General features: G+C 42.0%; 1 protein-coding gene across 1 annotated transcript in view; it reads right to left on the reverse strand.

The window, feature by feature from the left end:
- The window catches only part of LOC122811921 (N-acyl-aromatic-L-amino acid amidohydrolase (carboxylate-forming)-like), a 185,980-nt gene extending 185,449 nt beyond the window's left edge, over window positions 1-531 (reverse strand). The window contains exon 1 of the mRNA XM_044084089.1: window positions 304-531. The gene's annotated coding sequence lies outside the window, so the exon portion shown is untranslated. The remainder of the gene's footprint in view (window positions 1-303) is intronic.
- Between the last annotated feature and the right edge of the window lie 10,614 nt (window positions 532-11,145).

The following is an 11,145-nucleotide window of genomic DNA, read 5'->3' on the forward strand; positions in this document are numbered from 1 at the left end:
GGAAAAAAATACTCACATAATTCCAAAACATCCCCCAAAGAAATCCACATGCAAAAGAACATCAAACCGAATTCTGAAGAACAACACTTTGACTTTCTCACATAGGTTAATACAGTACAGTTTAGGTTAGCCACTGTGTGCTATAGGATATGCAAGTGTTCACATATCCAAATAAACTGTAATAATGCTGGATAGAAGAACTACAGGGTTATTTGTACCTAGTTCAGCAGAGTTGGCCAGCATTGTTTACACAGGGTTAGTTTATGAAACCTCGTATAAAAATAAACAAATAAATGAAATTACCTTAAGTTTCATCAGGGCTGCTTCTGTAGTTGCTAATATTTCCCAAGGGAGAAAAAGAAGACCATACACAAGAGCTCATCTAGCTGCTGATTCTTCCACTACTTCAATGTGTTGCACAGTCTGGATTATACACACAGTATTCCCATGCTTGAAATATACTGTTGGCAATATGTCACAACTCCAGTAACTTGTGAAAGGAGAGAAGCAGTCAGAGACTGCACACCACTGTGTCATCATATCCTTCCTGCTGTTTGTCAGGCATAGACACTCCTACTTTCCTTTAATACATAACTGTATACTTACTGTACTATGGTTTCTCCTTGTTTTTTTGCCCTTCTCTTCTTTTCTCCATACCTCCTGTGTTAGTTCCCCATCTCTCCTTTTGGACCCCCCCCCCATTTGTTGTTTTTCTTCCTTTTCCTCCTTTCTTGACTTCTCTCTCTCTCTCGCATAATTTTCCCTTTATGCGGTGAGAGCCCCTGTTTCTGTCACCTAAAACATGCGCAGAAATTACAAAACCATGACTCAGCCTTCCTAAACTGCCTGTAGAAACAGCCTTACCCATCCCATACAGGGTGGCATCTGACCAGTTTATTTACTGGTGCAAGCATTGCTTTATTTCATTCTAATTTTACTGCTTCACCCCACTCCAAGACCAGACTGCCTAATTTCTCTTTTTGTACAGATACTGAGTGTTGCCCACCACCCACACCTACCCCCACAAAACACACATTTCTGATAGGATGGAGCTTGTGTCCACTGTTCTCTTTAGAATGCTACTCCTTTACTATAGCCAACTCCCCATTTTGAATGTGACACATCCCATTGCTTCCTGGGTGTTGTAACATCTTGCCTGGATTGCCCCCAGGTTTTGCACTATTATATGCAAACATTTTTTTATGGTCTCCTTGGATCTCTCAGCCCCCAGTGCCCCACATCCACGCCAGGTCTACCGGAATTCTCCTACTCCACCCTAGACTTGCTCCAGTGTTGCTGAGGTTGGTCATGGATTTTAAGAGCATTCTAGGGACATGGCCATCTGTGCTACTGTCCAGTATTTTTTTTTTATATACCCTAGCCACTTTTCCTTTTCCCCATCCCAAGCTCACTGATCACATCTGATGGCAACTCACCTTTTTAGATCATGCCTCCCCTTTAGGAAGCGTCATCAGTGAGGCTCCCGCCCCAAAGGCTGGGTAAACTCATCCTCTCTGCCGCACTATCAGTCACCTGAACCAATAATCGAACCTGGGTCAGCTGGGCTGCAGCTAGGGCTTTATTCCTCTACACCACCATAGTAGCACTATGTAAAGTTTTTGTTCTCCATTGCAGACATTTTTTCAATCTTTTCATATAAGAATGACCACGTTTTCACATTTGCTGTTGTGCATGAGGTCTTAGTTCTTCAATATAAAAAAATAACAATTTTCTGAGCATTATAATAGGTTACATATCACGCTCTTTTTTAAGCATTAATCTTCCATCTTCCCAATTATTAAATGTTCTCCTATGATGCTCCTGTCCATTGAGCATGAGGGGCCACTCCTATCTTAACAGAGTATAGGAAGCAATGTTTGGGGTCTGGCTCGCAACATTCCACTCTTCTTTTTAGTACTGGCCTCACCTGAAACCGTGTTAGTGGGATGCCCGTCTCATAGTGAGAAATGAAGCCTCCTTATTGGCCCTCTCTGCTTGGTATTGTTGTACAAATTGCACTGCCTCCCACATTGTAGTCACTGGGATGTGGAACTATACCCACTGCCCCTTTGACACTTAGTCAGTCCTTAACATGCCTCCCTGTATGCTACCTCCCTTGTCTGAAATTCTCACATCTTTTGAATGCAAGCTGATAGCGCACTCACTCCTGCCATTTGGTTGCACTAGTTCAGCCATCTATTCATGACTCCTTGTTCACAAATTCATATCCTAGGTATGCTGAATTATAGGTTGTTCCTGTTTAACATTAGACTATACTACTTCTGACCAATTAACTGCTTCACAAAGAGTTGTTAAACACAAGGCTCTGAAAAATCAAACCTCGCATTTATGATTGCATACTTTTTTGGAGTTTGTCCTATAAGGCTTGCATTACTGTAGGTCAAATTGGGTACAGTCTATCTGGGTGGCAATGGTACTTCCTTCCCAACATTTGCATGTATCTCATCTGGCCTGCCTTAGTGGTCTCCCCCCACCCCTTTGGCTTTGTGTAACCAGCTGATAGCTTCCAATGTGTAAGGCTGCCTTCCTGTTCCTCCAACATACCACCAACATTAACAAAATGCATGCTTCCTTGTTTTACTGGAATGGGGCACATCACTGGCTAACCTTGTACTTTCCCAATGTTTATAAGATGATGCAATCTCTTTTAGTAAGTTGCACGTGCACTTGTATCGAGGATGTGATTTATTAGTTGGCCATTTTCATGTGTCCACTGACACATAAATGAATTTGTACCTGCGAGTTGGTGTTGCTTCCAGTACCAGTCTTTTGAACCAAGCCCTCTATAAATGAGAAACAGAATCAGCTCATGAGATAGCCAATCCTTGCACATGTTGTGCTTTACTGTCCTCCATTGTAAGCAATGTAGTATAAACTGTCTTCTACCCATCGTCCATTTTCTTCCCAGCTGATTGTACAGTGTATGAACATGTGCATTGTCTGACCTGAGCCTGATTACCTGCTTTACCAATTGTGTCTACTTCTGGGAAAAACACCAGCTCTGTAGTAAATAATTGAACCCCATTACTAATTAGTAATGGTCCCCTGCTCTTCAACCGGCCTTTTCGAAAGTACCATCCAAGTCATACCTCCTCCCAACAGCAGTTGTATCTATTTATGTAATTTTCAGTTATTTGTTCATATTTATTTGTGGGGGATGGAGCAGTGATCCTACTGGATCATTTTCTACCTCAGCCCATAGGTATGTGACATATCTAATCAGATGAAAACTAACACACAGCAGTCACAGTATAATGTTACTGCTGTTATGCAGAAACTCAGCTTTAAAGCAACTACAGTTACATACATCATAGTCATAATACATATGTGATATTGTTAACTGAATATGCAATTTTTCCTATAATACATAGAGAACTTCTGCTGAGAAGGGGGATTTTGAATGTATATGTCTTTACTTATATTTCTGCTTACTCATGTGTGCTAACCTGCTGCCAAAGTGCTGTCCCACTGATTTTCCAAATGAACCTGCAGCGCACACCTAAACTGCATTTAATGTCCCTAATGATCCTGATCCTATGATGTGGCTTTGTGCACCCTGCTCCTTTCACTACTAACCACTGCATGTATGATCTGCCCGCTGGGATTAATCTGCAGACAAAATCCAACAACCCCCTTTAATTCCTGTAACTGTTTTCATATGATCTTCTCTTTACCTAACACCTGCTCAAATGATTTTTTTAGCATGCCAGCCTTATTTCAGGTAGGTGGCATAAGCTTGCCTTGCTGGCTATTTCTGTGTCTGGAAAGAATATTCTTTTCAGCTACTAAGGGGACTCCTAGGTCCCTAAATATTCTTTCAGAACTTGTGACTAACTGTTAACACTGATGTGAATTAGCCTGTACTCAATAATAAGGTCATTCAGGTATATAGGTTCATAGGTGTATAATAGGCTAATGACCACTGGGGTCTTTAAAAGCCTAGCCATACAACCCAAATGTATCCCACAAGATACTATGACTTAGAGGTTATTTCAAGGGGATATATGTTACCTCTAGTAGTCATTAGTCTAGTATACATGGATTACTTAATTTGTGAATGCAGGCCAGCCACTTGATGGTGTAAAAAGGTGATTTAGTCGTGTTGACTAATGTCGCCAAAATGAGCATGGGTATTTGCTGATGATAAGTGTGTTGATGACCCAACCTAGTTCAACCTACACTAGGAACTCATGTTAACAGTTAGAGTGGTGTATGTGCTCCTATTATCCAGTGTGCACCTGACATACAGCCCAGTGGACCTGAGTCAATCCTGTGTTTTTTTGTCAATCAGCTACTGGCCAGCCAGTGTCTAGTTGCCCAGCTTGGGTTACCTGGGATAGGCCCATTGAGAAAAAGCTGGACATAAAATCAATGAACCTGCCTAACAAAAACTAAGAATTGCAAAACTCAGTGTAGGTTCATTGACAGGATGTAGTTTGGAAGTGGATGATATGATGGCAAGGAGGAGGCTGGTGATCTTATGCATCCAGGAGACAAGATGGAAGGGCGATGCTTCAAAGCTGCTTGGCTTGAGTTCCAAAATCTACTACTGATGAGGAGGAAGACAGACAAGAGATGGTGTGGGAACTATAGTAAGGAAGACACTTCAAAAGGTAGTGAGGGATGTCATCAGAATTAGTGACAGACTCATGTCAGTCAGACTCCAGCCTAATGAAAAGGCAGTATTCATAATATGATCCTATGTCTCACAGCAGGGTTATAATAGTGAGGAAAAGAGTGTATGAAGACAGCAGTTGCAGGACCTACTAGATAAAGCAGGACAACATGAATTGGTATTAATAATGGGTGACCTGAATGCACATATCAAGACAGACAGAACAAGATATGAGGACTTCCTGGGTCCACATGGGTGGGTCAAAAGGAATAAAGAAGGAGAAGCCATCCCAGGCTTTCATCTGGCAAATGGCTTGATAGTAGCTAACGCATGGTTCAGAAAGACAAAAAGTCACAAGATAACAAACAAAAGTGGCCAACATGCAACTCAGGTAGACTTCCTCCTAGTAAGAAAAGGGCACTGGTGTAGAATCAGTGATTGCAAAGTCATCCCCAGTGAAACAGTTGGCCCACAGCATAAACCACTGGTTGCCACAATCACCTGCAAACAGTGGTCAGAGAAGGTTCTAAAGTCAGCAGAGACCAGGCTGAAGACCTGGAAGTTGACTGCAGAGAAAGCACAACAGTTCAATGAACTACTCTGGATCTTGCACCTCAAAAGAAGAGGAAATAGGTGGAGTTGAAGAAGAATGGTAGCACCTCAAAGCAGCATGTGTGAGGACAACAGAACAGATAAGCGGCTGAGCCAGGTATGGAAATAAGGTACATACAGAAAGCTGATAGTAAAATGCAGAAGTCCAGGAAGTCATCAAAATAAGATAGGAGCTCAGGAAAAAGTGGGAGATAGAAAAGACAGACAGTGCTAGAAAGGAACACTGGTTGGATAACAAAGAGGCTAAGAAAGGATTTGCAATAGCAAAGATCAAGGCATCAGAGGCACTCTACCAGCTTCTGGAAAGTTATTCAGTATATGGCACAAAGAAACTATATTAGGTTGCAAGGCAAAGACAGAAAGATAAAGAAGATAACTGGATACCCGTCATAAGGGATGTCAGCAACAACCTACTCACCAGTTTGCAGGATATCAAAGGCAGATGGAAGGTGCCTTCCAGTAGCCTCCAAATAAAAAAAAACTCCAGAGAAGCTGTACTGCCCCAGACACAGCCTACAACAGGAGAAGAGGAGGAGTCTACCACAGAAGAAGTAAAAGCAGCACTAAGGAAAATGAAATCAGGGAAAGTTGCAAACTCAGATGAGGTCACAGCAGATATGATAAAGATGTTGGTTGAGATAGTTGAAGGTGCACATGGCAGTATAGAGATTAAGGTATATCCCAGATGACTAGAGAATAAGCATACTAATGCCAGTGTACAAGATCAAAGAGGACCTTTACAACTGTGGGCAGTACAAAGGTATCAGTCTCCTGTCACAATGCATGAAAGTTCTGGGGAGGGTGATTGATAAATGAAAACACAGAGTAGTAGACATTAAGATGGGAGATGAGCAATTCGGATTCAGATCAGGATGCAGCACAACTAACTTGACATTTGCAGTGAGATAGATACTTGAGAAGATACTAGAGATGAGGAAAGAGTCCAACTGGGCATTCCCTGGCTTGGTTCCAGGAAAGCTGATTTGGGCAGTCCTGCTGTGGTTTGAAGACCCAGAAACACTGGTAAAATTAATGCAAGCTATGTATAAGGACCCAATAACTCTAGTATGGACAGTGTTTGGTCTCCCAGAGAGGTTCATAGTGGAAGTAGGTGTGCATCAGAGTTAATCACTGAGCCCACTGCTGTTCATACTGGCAATGGACAACATTAGCAAACAGGTTAGAGGAGATCGATCAAAAAAGCTACTGTATGCAGACAATGTAGCATTACAGGCAGACTCTGATTAAGAACTTCAGCAAAGGATAGGGGAGTGGAATACAAAACCGAAGGCACATGGGATGAAACTGAATACAAATAAGACAACTATAATGGCAGCAAATGAGGTAAATCAGAAGAATATGGAAACTGAAATAGAAGGGAAAACAGTGGAACAAGTTAATAGTTTCAGGTATCTGGGAGGGATGGTCGAAGAGAAGAGAACTCTGAATGAGGAGGTCAAAGCTAAAATCAGAGTAGCTGCAACCAACTGACACAGATTGTCAGATGTAGTGTATGACAGAAGAATGCCAAAGATGTTGAAAGTAATGTGTACAAAACAGTGGCGCAACCAGTACTGCTATACGGTACAGAAACTTGGGCAGTAAAGGCAGACCAGCTGAAGCTAGAGATGATGGAGATGAAGTGTCTGAGACAGGTGGTAGGATGCACACTGTGGGACAGATGAAGAAATGAGGGCAGAACAACAGAAATCAAAATAGCTCCAATTGCAGAAAAGATCAAAGAGAACAGATTGCAGTGGTTCAGACACGTGCAGAAAAGTAGAAGACAATCTGGTGAAGAAGATTTTGGGACAGAGAGGGAGAAAGCAAGAGGAAACAAGGGTGTCCAGGAAAGAGGTCGTTGGATTGTGTGAGGCTAAATACACGCAACATTATCTGGGACATGTCTTAATCTCCATACTGCTATGAGTACCCTCAAGACCTATTTTTTCCCTATCTCAACCAACATCTTTATCATATATGACAGTCAGGCATAAGGGTCAAAGAAGGTAGGAGAGTGGCATTGAATAGGAAGAGATGGCAACAGTTGACACAATACCCCAACCCCATGTAGAAAAAGGGAAGAGATGAATTATGATGATGACGATGATGGTAAGATGGTAGCTAGGGCATGATTTCACTATTCCTTTGTCTGTCAGACACATAGGTACCAGACTAGAGGTGAATTTTCAGTGGTTCAGGTTACGCTTGAAAAGGGTAGAGAAGAGCTTTGCTTCACATGAATGGGAAGCCTGTCCCACAGAATGGAAATTCTCTGAGCTACATACCTGTTCCTCCAACATGTTCTACTTATATCATAAGCAAAGTTTAAGTCCTCAGATCTAGTAGTTCTGATGCTGTTCATTTTGCAGATGTGCAAAAGGTCCATTAGAGTGGGCTCCAAGGATTACTTGTATGCCAGGCACTGAGTGCATCTCAACAGTCTGTAGGAAACAGATTACAGAAATATCATCTGCCCAGGATGTTTTGTTTATGCCCTGTATTCTATTTATTTATTTGTATTTATTTAACATTTGTTTACCAGGAAAGTCCAACTTGGAACAAGCCAATTTTTAGTGGAGACCTAGGGAGAAATGCTCCAGATACATGTCTTTGTAATGTGGGAGGAAACTGGAGCACCCGGAGGAAACCCACAAGAACACAGGGAGGATCTACAGACTCTGCACAAAAGGCACCCCAGCCAAGAATCAGACCAGAGAACCTCTTGCTGTGAGGTGACAACACTAACCGCTGCACCACTGTGCCATTCATTTTGTGAGGAACCTCTGCAGATGTTCCAGTTATTGCATGTGCCCAGTCAGATACATACTGAAGAGGTCATTATACTCAATGATGGGTCTGATGAGGGTCAAATATAGTGGCATGATGACACCCCTGGACCTAGATGCCATGCCCTTGCTTATAAGTTGAGTGACATAGAATGATTTTCTTACTACCATAGATACATGTTGGTTGAAAGCCAGGTTGCTACCTACAAGTATTCCCAAGTTTCTGACTACTGAATCTACTCTTAGGAATGCTTTATCAATGAGGTAGTTTTCCAGGGTGGCTGACTTCCCAAAAGGTACTATTATGCCTATTTTTGGCATTGGGTTTTAAGTCATGGTTTTGGCACCAGTCATTCATCTGTTTTAGATCTTCCTGCAATATATTTGTCTTGGAAGGATTCTATGACAGCTCATAGTTTGCAATCATCTGCAAATTTTGTCATCTAGAGTCCATTGATATTGGCCTTGACTTTTTAGATGTAGATGCCAGAGAGGAGTGGACCCAGCACAGAGCCTTAAGAGACTCTGCTGGTGACAATCCTCTTTGGGGAAGTGGTCTCCTTGATCTTCACTGACTGGGTCCGATCTGTGGGACAGATGGCTATCCAGTGTGTTGCATATGGGACTTATGCCTAACTCCACAAGTTTGTTACAAATGCTCAAGTGGGTATCATATCAAATGCCTTAGCCAGATCAGGGTAGGTAGTGTGCTTCATTTTGCCCTCATCCGTTATGTTAGTGACCTTCATAAAGAAGTCCACCAAGTTTAGTAGGCATGACCTGCCCTTCATGAAACCAAACCAGGGTAGGGCAAGCATATGAAGGTCTCCTATGTCATTATTAATCTTTCCATGGTTTTGCATATAAGACTAGTCAGACTAATGGGTCTGTAGTTCCCTGGATTTGTTGATGATATTCCATTGTGCAGTGTAATGACTGTTGTAGTCCTTCATTTGTGTGGCACAAAGCCCATTTGGAGGCTATAGCTGAATAGTGACTCCAGTGGCTCTGACAGGTCAAATTTTAGCCTATGTAGGAGTCATCCTGGGATATTATTAGGGCCTATCAAAGCTGTGTTCTTGGCATTAAAGAGCATGTCTAGGATATGCTACTTATTGATAGTTGGTGGGGTTATGTTTGATGGTATTTTCTGGGCGATGATTAGGGGAGTGTGGGGTAAAGCTGGAGTTGAATTTGTCAGCCAGTAGATTTGCGATATCTCCTGGCTGTGTGAATGTGGCTGCATTTACAACCGGTTCACCACATTGTTGTGTGATATCTTTAAGGTTTTGCACATAGATAAAGAAGGCCTTATGGTTGTTCTTGGTCTGGGAAGCTATGTTTACCTCAAAATTGGCTTTGTATGACTTAATTAGCCCTCATAGTTGTCTGTTCAGCTAGATGAGAGATTTTTTTTGTCCTTTTGGCTGTTGCACTCTATAATTTAACTATGACTCATTTTCTTTCATTGTACAGCCTGTTTAGTATTCGATTCCACCAGGGTGGTTTATTTTTTGTTTGAATTAGGCTTAATTCTGTACACACAGCAACCTCTATGTAGCTGTTGACATGGTTGTACTGCATTTCTGTGAACAATTCATAACCTTCTTTGTTATCTGGGTTTGGAGAGGCTTGAAATTTTGAAATGTTATCACTTAATAAAGGGTAGTTGGTGCTGGAATAGTTCCTAACTGTTACAGGGTTTACTAGGATTACAGAGTTTACTTTTGTCTCAAAGAAGACAGCTTTGTCGTCTGACCATTTGCGGTCGTGTAGAATTCCCAGTCTATACAGCGGTTGTTAAAGTCTGTCATAAATACAGTATTTGTTGAAAATGGCAAGTGTCTCCAGTAGGTCTAAGTATGAGCTGTGGGTTTCATGGGTCATGGATGGTGACCTATAGCTCACTATGCTATGATATGGGACTGTGTTAATGCTAATATGGACAAAGTAGTTGCTCCACACTCAAAGAGTTACTAGATGCAGTAACCAACCTCAAGGCATGCTTGTTATTTATGTAGAGCAAGATACTGCCACCTTTAGTTCCTGCCTGTGCAGTTGCTGCTCTAAATGTGTGGAAGGCGATGAAGCCTTACACTGGTGGAGTACTTCTGTGGATTTAAACCATGTCTCAGTAACAGAACAGGTGTCTACTTTCTCCAAGGTGAGGAGAGCTTGAAGGGAGTAGATCTTCTTGTTTAGATTCCTGGCATTGAGCGGCAATATCTTCAGATTCCCTTGCGTAGATTGTACTGTGTTGGAAGGTATGTCAATTTGGTATTACCTAAAAGGGCTCTGTGGGGGAAGCCAATGTTTTGGCCGATATTTGAAAGCCAAGAGGGGACAGGTGCAGACCATCCTTGGTAAAGCAATGTTGATTGTTGACACTTTCCTGCTGTGACGCCCCACCACTGGACAAGTAATCAAAGAGCCTCAATCCTCACCACTGGCAACACTAGGGGAATGTTCACTGGGAGGATAACAGGCACACACACACACTATTTCAAGATGCAGCTCTCGGCATCAAGTGCATTTTCCCTTAAGAGCACACAGAGACCACAGTCAGTCCGGGGCTGGTTTCTCCCTCTTCCTCCAGATCCCCACTATGACTATCCACTACCACAGGTAATGAGATCTCAGTTGAGTGACCAAGCCAAGACCTCCAGCACCCTCTCTGTTCAACCAGTGCTTCATGTCCCTGCCCAGATAGCTAATGCACACACTCTTTGAGATTTGATTTACACACACACCTAGGAAAGGCTGACATAGGTTTACTAGCTATGCCCCCTTCTGCCCGTACTGTAAGGTAGTTACCACTGCCACCAGTCAACTCCTTATCAGCTACTTTAAGGCACTTAACAAAGGGTGTCCAATTTTACTGTGTAATATTAATATTAACACAAATGGTAATTTGACCAAGAGGAAGGCTATTAGGAGTGGCCCACACAGTGTTACCAAATAAATATTCAAGTACTCTCAAAACTTAAATATCTCTACATAGATCAGCCACAATGAAAGGTTTAAGTATATTTAATAATAAATAATAAAAGAACAATGCACTACTAAATATATATTCACATTGATATCGGAGTTCAAAACCACAGGAAA

The sequence above is a fragment of the Protopterus annectens genome, chromosome 9.part0 (assembly GCF_019279795.1).
Source record: "Protopterus annectens isolate FY-2018-M chromosome 9.part0, PAN1.0, whole genome shotgun sequence".
NCBI classification, from domain to species: Eukaryota; Metazoa; Chordata; order Ceratodontiformes; family Protopteridae; genus Protopterus; species Protopterus annectens.